Below are 12,711 nucleotides of genomic sequence, written 5' to 3' on the forward strand. Positions count from 1 at the left end.
TTGTTTTCTGATAGCAGAAAGCTTTTTAACCTAGCAGTCTTCTCCCCATTAGTACTCATGAGTTAGCAGAGCACACAAAACAACTACTACGCCTGTAGCCAAGATCTTTGAACGTGACTAGTGATTTTAGGGGCCCGGCTTGAGATACTTCGAAGGGGCCTGGCTTTCACAAAGTTCTGCCCTCTGAAAATCAGGCCCCTTTCTGGTGTATTAAGATGGCCATCCAAAATTAATAATCCCGATTGAAAATCTTGTCCTCCACCCCAAGAAGATGCTGACAATACCAACAATAATTATACAAAGATTAGTATATATAGTTCATAATTAATGACCTCCTCTCACAGAGTTCCTCTGGTTTGTGTGAAGAAGTGAAACTGCTTGTAAGCTTCTAGCCTCCACAGGGTCTCTGGATTCTTTGAAGGTTTCCTCATCCTTTGGAAAACCCCTTGCGTGATATGTTTGACTTCTTGCCAGTGATGTCAGTCTGTCAGTCATCCACATTCCCTAAGCCCTTGTGCGTAATGAAGTTTTTAAGGAATTCTCCCTCTGGTCTAATAGCAGTGCAGGTTCACCAGTGCTAGGCAGTGAGGAGAGGCACTTGTGATTTGGGCTGTGGCGTGGGATACCAGAGATCTGGGTTCAATTCCTAGCTTTGTCACAGGCTTCCTCTGTGACCCTGAGCAAGTCATTTAATCTCTCTGTGCTTGTCTGTAAAGTGTGGATAGTGATGCCTCTCTTCTTGTGTATTTAGATTATAAGATCTCAGAGACTGTCCCTTACTATGTGTATGTACAGGGCCTAGAACAATGGGGTCCTGGTTGGAACCTCTAGGCCTGCGTTTCTCAAATGCGCCCACAGTGGCCATGTGCGGCCACCAGGGGCTTTTCTTGTGGCCACAGCCTCCTGGACTGTTACGGTGGGGAGGAAAGCAAAGTAGTGGCCCCTTCGCCTCCCTAGTGCTCCTGGATGCACCGCCTTGGTGTTGGTTGCTGGGGCTGGCAGCAGGTGTCCCCCTTCCCCTCCCCCATCCCTCCCGAGACGCCTGGACAAAAGGCTGGAGAAGCAGGCAGCCGGTGAGTTCCCCACCTTCCCCAGGAGTGGTTTGGACTTCAGCCCTGAGGTTGCAGAGGGGCAGGCTCCAGCCCCGGGCTCTTGGCTGTGCAGCTTTGGGCTATGTCCTCCGGCCACGGGGCTTCAGGCTGCAGACCCCTGCTGCCTCCCTTGGCCCTCCCAGGGCTTAATTTGTCCCCAGGCTTGCCGGGGTTGAGTAAGTCTGCTGTGAAAAGTGATACAGTACTTGCATGTCGGTTAATAGCACTTTTCACAACAGGCTTATTAGCTAGCAGTAAATAAAAATTACAATGATTTGGACGTGTCTATGTGCATATTTATTTTTTCCCTAAAGCTAATTAAGTATTTTAGGGGAAAGTGTGAGAGCAGCCACCAACAAGAGTTGGTGGCTGCACCAAAAAATTTGTCCTGAGAACCCCTGCTCTAGGCTCTGTTGTAAGACAAATAACACTGGGTATGCTAGTACTGATTGGCTGCTGACATATACCAATAATAAAAATAAAAACACTGGTGGCCTGTCAACCAGCACTCGTGCTAGATGGCTGCCTATCCAACCAGTATTGTCTGATTGTTTCCTTGTGCTCCCCCTGCCCTGCCTATCGTATCCATCTGTCGTCTCTTGTCTTAGCCTTAGATTGGAAGCTCTTTGAGGCAGAAATGGTCTTGTTGTCCTGTGTTTATACAGAGCCTAGCACAATGGGGTCCTGATCCGTGATTGGGGCTGCTAGGCACTGCCACAATAGAAATAATAGACCAACAACGAGAGACATTTTAAAAATTATTAGTGTAATGCCCCTTAACTGTTGAAAAAACAATGTAGATGAGCTGCCTCAAGATTTCAACTCAAAACACATAGCTAGACAACAAATTGCTCTTTTCTTCTCCCTCTATTAAAGCTCTAATCCAGGGCTAAATGCTTTTGCCAAATTGCTTTTACAGGAATTTAACTTCCATGCTCATAATTTCATTCAGATTAATTAAAAAAAACCCTCCCAGTTACAGTTTGACTGAGGAAGATTCCTCAGAGCCAGCTCCGCTGTGTTGCACATCCTGTATGTGATTTTTATCAGACCTGTTTTAACAAAGGCACAGATCTTTACATTGAATCTTATTTATTTAGTTTTAATAAAAATGGCATCCGCCTGTATGCGCTATGTACCCTGGGTATCATTTAAAATATGTCCTAACTGCAGCAGTTAAACTAACCTACCACAAACCTGCCTGGTCTTGAATAATTCTCCACCTCTGTAATTACAGTTCCCTTCACCTCGCTCATTATCAAAGGTCTGGGGGGGGGGGCGGGGGGAGAGTGTGTGTGTAAAGGATGAACATCTGCTTTAAATGTCTAGTTTTTCTGATGTATGAAACACCTCGTGTGTAGCGTAGCCAAGCTGACATTCCTGTTGCTTTCGTTGCACTGACCCCTGTGACAGACCCAGACCAGTGGGGTACAGGAGTCTGGTAGAGGACAAATATACTAGTCACTGGATGAGTAGTTTTCTGTTCCCTGAGTGACCAGAGCAGGGGCTGCACTAGAGTAATCAGGAACCTGCTAGAACCAGTTAAGGCAGGCAGGCTAATTAGGACACCTGGAGTCAATTAAGAAGAAGCTGCTAGAATTAATTAAGGCAGGCTAATCAGGGCACCTGGGCTTTAAAAAGGCGCTCACTTCAGTTTGTGGTGTGAGTGTGAGGAGCTGGGAGCAAGAGGTATAAGGAGCTGAGAGGGTGTGGGTGTGGGTGTGCTGCTGGAGGACTGAGGAGCACAAGCGTTATCAGACACCAGGAGGAAGGTCCTGTGGTGAAACTAAGGAAGGTGTTTGGAGGAGGCCATGGGGAAGTAACCCAGGGAGTTGTAGCTGTCATGGAGCTGTTACAGGAAGCACTATAGACAGCTGCAGTCCACAGGGCCCTGGGCTGGAACCCGGAGTAGAGGGCGGGCCCCGGTTCCCCCCAAACCTCCCAATTGACCTGGACCGTGGGTTCTGCCAGAGGGGAAGGTTTCTGGGCTGTTCCCCAACCCACATGGTGAATCTCTGAGGCAAGAAAATCCGCCAATAAGCGCAGGACCCACCAAGATAGAGGAGGAACTTTGTCACACCCCTTTCAAACTTTACTGTAGCCCCTCAGAAAAGCGTGACTAGATGTTTTTTTTTTAAGTATTTATTTTACAATTACTGATTTTTATTTTTTTTACAATGAGGAAAGTTGGGAGTTTCTGTTGCCCTCTCCCATCATTTATTTTGAGCCAGACACTAAGCATGGAAAGTTATGGCTGAAAAGGCGAATGTTTGAAACAGGGTTTCTACAGTAGAAACTGTTTTCTAATCTTACTATGGGGTTATGAGGGTCCTGTGAGGGTGGTCTCAGAGCATTAAGGAACTACCTTTCAAATCCTGCTCTTAAGTGATTTCCACTGTGGGGTGAAAGAATGCCTGATGGCCGGTTCCTAAGGAGTTCAAAGGTTAGCACTAATAGCAGCATATTGAACCTGTGTGAAGGCCAATAAATGTCCTCTTATTCAGAGGTGCCCTGATCATACTCCATTATTTTTTATATTTTGGCAACACTTGGGGCGGGCATGTCATGGATCAGGGCCCCATTGTGCTAGGTGCTGTACCAATACAGAACAAAAAGACAGTCTCTGCCCCAAAGAACTTACAGTCTAATCAGGCCAGATTCCCTGCTGGCATAAGTAGGTACGGTTATTACTGCAAACAGTTGCACATGCTTACTTCAGACAAGGATCTGGCCCATCAAGTTGTATATTATTCAGGTTTATTCTGTGCTGTTTTTGTTTTTTAACTTAACACACTATGTTGAATTAGTAAATTTACACTTATGTCCTTTTTCTTCCTCCTTGGGTGAGGCTGTGTTCTAGTAGTTCTGTCCACACACTGGGAGCCAGGAGATGGTTCTGCCAATGTGAATTGACGAGCTCTGATTTTTGGAGCAGCAAAATTGATGAGAATCTTGTTAATAGCACTTCGTTGCAGTTTTTCAAAGCTATGACCATCAGCAGAAGCACTGAAGCTGCCAATCTGCAGACTCAAAAAGACAGCCTGACATCTGTCTACATTTGCCCTTATTTGGAAGGTTTTCTTTATGGCTGTAAGGGCTAACTCTTAATTTAACTGGACGTATACGTTTAGCAGAAATTGGGCTAGGCTCCACCCTCGCCAGTGAAAGCTTTCATTCATGCTGGATGAATAGGCAAGTGAATTTTTCAAGACCTAGTTCTGCCTTTTGAGCTCCAAACTGCATGCTATTATCACTAGAGACTAGGTGCTCTTATAGTTCTATCTGTTTATTAATCTCAGCTAATTATGAGCCCAGATTAGTCTCTGGGTGTTCTTCTACTTCCACAAATTGAGTTTTCCTCCCTTCATTTTTTCCTGCTCTTATTCTCCATTCTGTATTTGGGGAGTGGAAGTTTCTCCACCAAGACAACAATGTTGGCCTTCAGAAACCTTCTGTTACCTACACAAACTTTTTTTTTTCTGTATCTTTCCACCAGTGTCAGCCTATCACTTATCCATCTGAGTCCTAGATTAACTTCAGAAATCCAAAGAATGTCTTGTATGGAAATGCAAGGCACATTTCTCTGTCCAATAAATCAGTATTATAGTCCTCTGGGGACAGAAGAAGAGGTATTCTAATAGAGTCCACACACTCAGGTCCAATTTCATGAGAACTACATTTCCAAGGAAAAAGCATAAATCTTCTGCTTTGCAAGGGGGCGAACTAACAGCAGAGATTTCAGAGCCCTTGTTGTTTTTTCCACTAATTCTCCCGTATATTACTTAATTTCTTTTGTAGCCAGGGTAGCTCCTTTTATTTTTCTGCATGGAACAAATTTGTATTCAGGAGGATCTTTTGCATGTGTCAAGTCAATATTTTGTTCCTTTTATAAAACTAACCTTCTTGGAACTCGCTAGGTAATATTTCTCTATTTTTTTTATTGAAATGATATTGGTACATTGTTCGGTATTTCTTTTACCCCCTGTAATTTTGGCTAATTTTGCATTTTATGCTTTGTATCCATAACTGATGTATACATTTTGCTGAATGACAAAACACACACAAATAGGAAAGTGACGGTCAACCCAGAGGGCACAAAGGAAGCAACAGTAAGGAAACCACTGATTCTCATTTTTTTCTGGTTTATTTTAGGCCTTGTCTACAAAATACAATGTACTGTGTTTGTGCCTCAGGCTTCCTGTGATCTGGGGATGACCAAGTTTGAACACAGCTTCATTTATTAAGGTTTGCTTGAATGGAACTAAAGCATGTTAGAGGCAGTGTGGTCCAGCGGATAGGGCAGCAGGCTGGGACTTGGGAGACCTGGATTCTGTTCCTAGTTCTGTCAGTGGCTTGGTGTATGACCTTAAGCAAGTCATTCTGCCTCTGTGCCTGCTTCCCTGCCCATCTCTCTTGTATTTGGACTGTAAACTCTTTGGGGCAGAGACTTTCACAATGTGTATGTACAGAACATACATTAGAACATAAGAATGGCCATACTGGGTTAGACCAGTGGTCTGTCTAGCCCAATAATCCCGTCTTCCTACAGTGGTCAATGCCAGGTACTTCAGTGGGAATTAACAGAACAAGGATATTAATGACTGATCTATCCCTTGTTGTCCAGTCCCAGCTTCTGGCAGTCAGAGGTTTAGGGACACTCAGACCATGGGGTTTCATCCATCACCATCTTGGGTAATGGTCATTGATGGACCCTATCCTCCATGAACTTATCTAGTTCTTTTTTGTACAAATGGGTACAATAATGCAATGGGTCCTGATCTTGATTGGGACCTTAAGGTGTGACTGTTGTTTATGTACTTGTATGTGTTATAACCATATTAAAGCACCAGTGCTGGAGTCCTGTTTGCTTAACATAGTTATATTTTTGTTTCATTCATGCAGGCAGGACTAAACCTTGTTGTGACACACATGCACTCCATATGTTTTATGGAAATATGCTTTTGAGTGTGAATATTATGTAATTGGAATATGTTTTATGCAAAAGGTCTCTTGTAAGGTATAACAAAGGTTATAACCTACTGAATATATTCCTCCTATTTGTATGCATTTATCATTCTTGTATCTGAAACTAGAAATATGAAGTATAACTCTGAGGTCCTATTGTAATTATGCAAAGTGTGGGCCATTAATGGTGGTTTAGAATCTTGATGGTTCCCATTGACTAGGACAATTGGTTGTAAATGGTTTTTTTACCTGCAAGCCTTCCTGTGTACATGTGGGCCAGCCCATGGGGAATGGAGATTAAGAGTCTTACAGTGACATGCGACCATGTCACCTGATAATGAAATCCATCTTAAATCTGGTACTTTTCTATTGGGGGAGGGGGGTGGACTCAGAGAGACAAAAGATTCCCACCTTGTGCCAAAGGTGGAGAAGGACAAAGGTGGCCAGTCATGAGAAAACCCCTGCTTACCACCTGAGATGTCTGCTGGAACTAACAAGGACTACACCAGGGGAAAGGATTGAGCCAAGACTAGGAAGGAGTGTAGTCTATGAAAGAAGCTTATTGGAACATCTCCGAGGGTAAGATATTACCTGTAATCAGTTTCTTAATATATTAGGCTCAGCCTTGCATGTTTTTGCTTTATTTTGCTTGGTGATTGACTTTGTTCTGTCTGTTATTACTTGAAACCATTTAAATCCTACTTTTCATACTTAATAAAATCACACTTTTGTTTATTAATAAACCCAGTGTAAGTGATTAATACCTGGGGGAGCAAACAGCTGTGCATCTCTCTCTCTGTTATAGAGGGTGGACAATTTGAGTTTACTCTGTATAAGCTTTATACAGAATAAAACAGATTTATTTTGGGAACTGGGTGTCTGGGTGCTGGAGATAACCTGCTGAGCTGTTTTCAGTTACCTATGTCTGCAGCTGTGGGGGCGTGGACCAGACTCTGGGTCTGTGTTGCAGTAGGCTAGTGTGTCTGGCTCAACAAGGCAGGGTTCTGGAAGTCTCAAGCTGGCAGGGAAAATGGGCTCAGAGGTAATTTCAGCACATCAGATGACAGTCCCAAGGGGGTCTCTGTGATTGATCCCGTCACACTTGTTATAAACATTTTAAAAAAAAAAAACTGGAAAAAGGCACTGTGGAGCATAGGTGGGAGGAGCCTGACAAAGGACTCGCTCACACTGGGAGCAGAACCATGCTAGTTACCTAAGTGTTTTGACATTTCTAGTATGGCCACCACATCAGTGTGGGCAGGGATTTTTTTTTCTTGACCATCTTGAGTACCTCCCTGGGGAACAAAAATTTGATAATGGGCTCTTCAGTCTAGAGCCAATAGTTGGAAACTGAAGCAAGGCAAATTCAGATAGGAAATAATGTGCAAATTTTTAATGGTGAGGGCAGTTAACCATTGGAACAACTTATGAAGGATGTGATCAATTCTCCATCACTGGCAATTTTGTAAATGTTGGATGTTTTTCCTCAGAGATATTAATTCAGGGAAGTCCGAAAGCCTGTGTTATAAAAGAGGTCAGACAAGATGATCAAAATGATCTCTTCTGGCTTTATAATCTATGAATCATACTTTAGACTCCATAGAAATATAGTTTAGTTATTAGGAGGAGGGATGGTCCAGTGGGTAGGGAACTGGGAGATGGGGGTTCAGTTCCCTTCTCTGCCACTGGCCTGCTGGGTGACTGGGCAAGTGATTTAGTCGCCCTGTGCCTCTGTTTCTTGTGTGTAAAATGGCATAATAGTACTTCCCTACCTCCCAAGAGTGTTGTGAGGGTAAATGCACTGAAGATTGTGAAGTGCTCAGATACTATAGTAGTGGGCGACAATGTAAGTGGCTAGATTAGTGTAACTATCAGAAAAATATCCTGTTCTCCTCATCTGGAAAAGCATGCTTGAACCCTGCCAGTAATGTGTGTAGTGATTTCCACTCTCCTCTGTCTCAGACTTATGTTTTGGGCCTTCTCACCCACCAAACACAGCTCTAGAATGCCCATATTTCTGCTGCTTGTAGATTTCTCAAGCATCAGAGAAATTTATTTGGATACTTTCATTTTCCTTGCTGCTGCTTGTAGCTTTTGGAAGCAGCAGGGAAAGGGATGAGATTGTCTGTGTGCGCTAATTTCACTGGGCAGAGTATAAGCAGCAACAGCAGATACGTTACGTCTCTTCTTTCAGAAGTAGAGGATCAGGTCTTTATTCTATTGCTGCTCCTAGCATTAAGAGCAATAAACACAGTGAAACCTACATGAAAATTAGAACTAGTCAAAAATTGGCTCCCTTCCCCAACCCCTCATGGAAAATTTGAATTAAAATGAGAAAATTTGAATACTGAGAAATTTCAGCCAAAACCCAAGGTAGTTTGATTTGGAAATTCTGTCACTATGCCTCATGGGAGTTGTAGTTTGGGTGCATCATGCTGTCATTTTCCGCTACAACTTGGGTTTTCTGGTTGGGCTATGTCTCCCGTGATGCACTGTGGTCTCTCTTGGAGAGTGGTGGCACGCATTATGGGAGTCCCTGGACATTATGTATCATAGAAGATGTAGTCCAGCTGGAAGCCCAGCCTGTAGAGAACTGAGGGCATGAGGCATCTGAACAACAACTCTCGTGGGGCACTATGGTGGCATTTCTAAATTGAAATATTTGGGGTTTTGAATGTTCAGTTTTTCAACAAAATTGATTGCTTTTTTTCAAAAAGCAGCCCTCTTTTTTAAAATCATTTTTTGTCAAAAACCTACTTTTCTATAGGAGTGCAGTTTTGTTGGAAAATGTTCAGCCTGCCCTAATGAAACATCCTCTTCCCTGAAACAGTGCTGCCTTCATTCTGTCTCCTGTTTGTTTTCTGGAGAGGAGTGGGAGAAGGCAGCTGACCTGGAGCACATGAAACTTCCTTGCTTGGTGGTGTATGCTGCAGAGCCAATGAGATTTTTAATTAGTGGGAATCAGGGCCCAGCTGAGAGGCTGCCAGGATGACTGCATTTCACAACTAGATCCACAAAGTTAGGGGGTTCAGTATGGGCTTACGAGGGGATTTGGGGGGAGGAGAGTGGCAGTGACCTATGAGTTGGAACTCCTTTCCTTTGGGAGTTAGGGAATGGGGAAGGTTTTGTTCCCTAAACTTTTTGAATCTCTATCAGTGCACCTCAGTTATGAGCCACTTCCAACACCACTTGCTTCCTGGCTCTGAGGCTGTGCAAAAGGAGGTGCTGAATTTTAGTTGTTTAAGTTTTGTGATGTTTTTACTCATTTGCATCCTAATCAGATTGAATTTGCTTTTAAATAAGAGGCACATGGGGCTGGGGGATGCTGGAGGTGCAGGTACTCTAGGTCTAGAATACTATGATGAAGTGATCAAACTTGTGACTCAAGTCAGAATTTTTACCAAGTTCTCTGAAAGCTAGCGGCCAGTTCAGTAACATACTGGGCCTATGAAGACAAGATGCTTAAAAATAAAGGTAATATAAATCTGACGCTCTTCTGATTACAACAACTGAGGATCTGGCTCCAAATCTTAGAATAGGACATTGAGTTCGGTGATAGAGAGAAAATGACTATTCTAATCTGCATTTCTCACCAGGAAGAGCAGCATCCTAGTACTTGGGTTGTGACTGGCTCACATTTCATTCACCCAAAGAGGCTTAAACAAGGTTCTCTGCAACTGATCAGGATTCAGGCAACCTCGCACGCTGTCAGGCATATCGATCCTCTGAGACAGAGCAGTGCAGTGGTCCAAGGAGATGGGAACCTGGAAAAGTTAATTTTGGAAGAGGTTTTAATTATATAGGGTGGGGGAAAAGGAAATGGAAGAGGAGTCTGCCAGCAACATGTCACCAAGTCCTGGGAAGGGGGAGGAAGAATAAATCTAAACATGAACAGCAAAAGAATCTGCTTCATGAGCAAATTCCATTTAAATGTAAATTACCCAAAGTGATTTTTTTAAAGTAGAACTTTTAGCAGCATGGTGCAGAAAGGTAGGAGTATTTTTCCTCCGGTTTAAATATGTGACATAGATAGCTGTAAGTCTCCTTGCCCCTCCACTTCCTTACACCTACTTCTTTCCTGTGGGCTCCTCAGAGCTATTCCCTGCAGCAGTGCCTCCAGGTGGTGACAGCTAGGATGTTTGCGTCAGTCACCAGAGCCCTGCCGATGTCAATTAGCATCCAAATGACTGGCATGTACCATCTTGGTGATATTCAGTCTGTGCTTCCCGCCAGCCTCTAAGAACGCATCTCATCCCTCTGACCTGCATCAACCCTCTAAGCCTAGTAAAAATCTGACAGGGAACAAACAAACAAACAAACAAAAATTAAATTTCATTCCCTATCCTGAGGCTCAGTAGTTTCTGCAAAGAGCAAATACAGAATCACTTCCCTTAAGCTGGAAAATGAAAAGCACTGAACTGTGGGGGGTGAGAGCTCCGCTGAATAGTTTTGTTGATGAAGACTCAGGGCCAGATCCTCAGCTGGCATTAATCAGTGTAGCTCCATTGACTTCCATGGAGCTATGCTGAATTAGACCAGCTGAGGATCTCGCCCCACTGCATTTAACCTCTTAGGATGCTGGTCAAAATCCAGACCAAATTGGTGGCATTTTAGTTTCTGCCATCTGTTTTTGGGGGCGAAATGAGTTTGGTCTCAATCCATTTCCTAATGGGAAGCATCACTCGTTGGCATTCTTGGCTCAGCCAGGAATTGAACTGGCGTGGAGACTGAACTATTCCTCTACCTGTCAGAGATCCCCTTCACAGCAGTAGGTTGGGTACATTGGTGAGGAGGCATGGGGAGGCTTTCACAGCTGCTTGTGTGCTCAGTGAATACAGAGGACCTCCGCTTCCAGGGTTGTAAATCCATTAGTCAGGCAGTGGTATTAAAATTCTCATCCCTACTGAACTGGAGAAGGAAAGCTGGACTCCAGCTATTCCCGAGTTGAAACCATGCCAATGTTTTTTCTAATGACAGGAGAGGGGCAGTTTCACAAAGCAGCTGACAGTCAAATCCCATCTTTTACTCCTAAAAGGCAGCGTCTTCCCTTGTGAATGAGTCATTGACGTGTAACCCTGCCTTGTGCCTGACTCCATAAGCCACTTATAAAAGTTCTCATGGTGGCTATGGTCTCAGTCTGGTCGTCAGGTGTCACGTGATAACTGACCAAACCCATTAGACACCCTCACTGGCCAGTTCAGCAAAGAGGCCAAGGAATTAATGGTTCGGGGGGAAGGAACCAATCTGTTCTCCCAGATCAGTTCAAGATACAGCAGATGGCATTGTGCAGGGAGCCTGGGGATTAAAAGAGGACTTCAGTCTTCGGTCAAGGTGGCACCTTTCACTGGCACTACATTAACATTAAAATATGTATTATTTAAAAGGAAACTGTCAGGTTATTTAGGCTGAAAATGTTCTCTTTCTTGGAAGGGAAGGGAAATCTCAAGAATTAAACCTGGAGACTTAGTGAGCAAGAGATTTTTAAAGGTGTTAATAAGTCTTTTTAAAAAAGATAAATAAAAATTATCTGAATTTCAAGTAAAAGCCTGGGAGCCTTTGGCTATTAAATGTATATATCGTGTTTCTCACAGACAGTATGCACCAAAGGGATGTGTTGATAGTACTGTGAGAACTTTTGTTCTCTGACTTGTGATGTCTTTAAATTTGCCATTTTAATGTTGCAATAACACAGTTTGCCTTTTTAATTATATTATTTGTTTTGATGTGATCTTTTATGATGACATAAAACAATGGTGGTAATGAAAATTGTGGGTAAGGTTCTGGCTGGAGTATTCTGGTTCACAAGTTGGCTAGAGAAGCATGTGTGTTTCTCTCGTGGCTTTTTGAAGCAAACCTTTTCTCCCTTATAGTTTTTTGGTTTTATGTGTATGACATTTCACTGCTTGTTGAGTTGCCAACCCTGAACATTAAAAAATCACGAGTCAGCCCCCTCCCCCCAAACCATGATATATTTTACAAATAATAATTTACGGTTCTTGTTTGCCTGCTGGTTTTTTGAGCTTTTAGGATGTGTTTTTCTCCACAACGATGAGGCTAGAAACTTACCTTAAAAAAAGATTCTTCTGTAACAGATTTATCTTCAGGAGCTGGAACTTGAGGTAAAACATTAAATACTGTGAGAGTTGCGATAAAAGTGAGAGTTGGCAATGCTGATTTACAGCAACAGGCAACTTTCTTCCCACTGCTCTGACAGTGAGTCCTGCCTTGAGCTGGAGAAAAAAGGTAGTTCAGTCTCCACCGTCTGTTAAAATCTTGGACTCTCTCTCCTCAGACTGCCCAAAAAGTGTTCTAGTAGTTTTAGTGATGTGGAAATGTATTCACTAGGAACACCTTGAGACAAAGATCTTCACTGCCAAACAGTCATAATTTGGTGAAAGCTTTCAGAGGAGGGATGGTCTTGTGTTTAAAACAGTGGTCTAGTTCTCAGGAGATCTGGGTTTTATTACTGGCTCTGCCACTGACTCCCTGTGTGACCTTGGGCAAGTCACTCAGTCTCTCTGTCCCCCACTTCTAAAATGGGGATAAGAATGCTTCATTTTCCCCACCCTTTCTCTATCTTGGCTATTTGGAATGCAAGTTCTTTGGGGAGGGGCCTTTTCTCACTATGTATATGTACAGCATCTAATATAATGGG

At 43.3% G+C, this 12,711-nt stretch overlaps 1 protein-coding gene across 12 annotated transcripts in view; it reads left to right on the forward strand.

Annotated features, from left to right (window-relative positions):
* TSPAN4 (tetraspanin 4) overlaps positions 1–12,711 on the forward strand; it is a 716,150-nt gene that overhangs the window by 138,413 nt on the left and 565,026 nt on the right. For 2 of the 12 annotated variants that reach the window (XM_065594660.1, XM_065594664.1), the window contains exon 3: positions 5,244–5,336. The exons of the other annotated variants lie outside the window; for them this stretch is intronic. The gene's annotated coding sequence lies outside the window, so the exon portion shown is untranslated. The remainder of the gene's footprint in view (positions 1–5,243; positions 5,337–12,711) is intronic. 12 annotated transcript variants of the gene reach the window in all.

The sequence above is a fragment of the Chrysemys picta genome, chromosome 4, assembly GCF_011386835.1.
Source record: "Chrysemys picta bellii isolate R12L10 chromosome 4, ASM1138683v2, whole genome shotgun sequence".
Lineage (NCBI taxonomy): Eukaryota > Metazoa > Chordata > Testudines > Emydidae > Chrysemys > Chrysemys picta.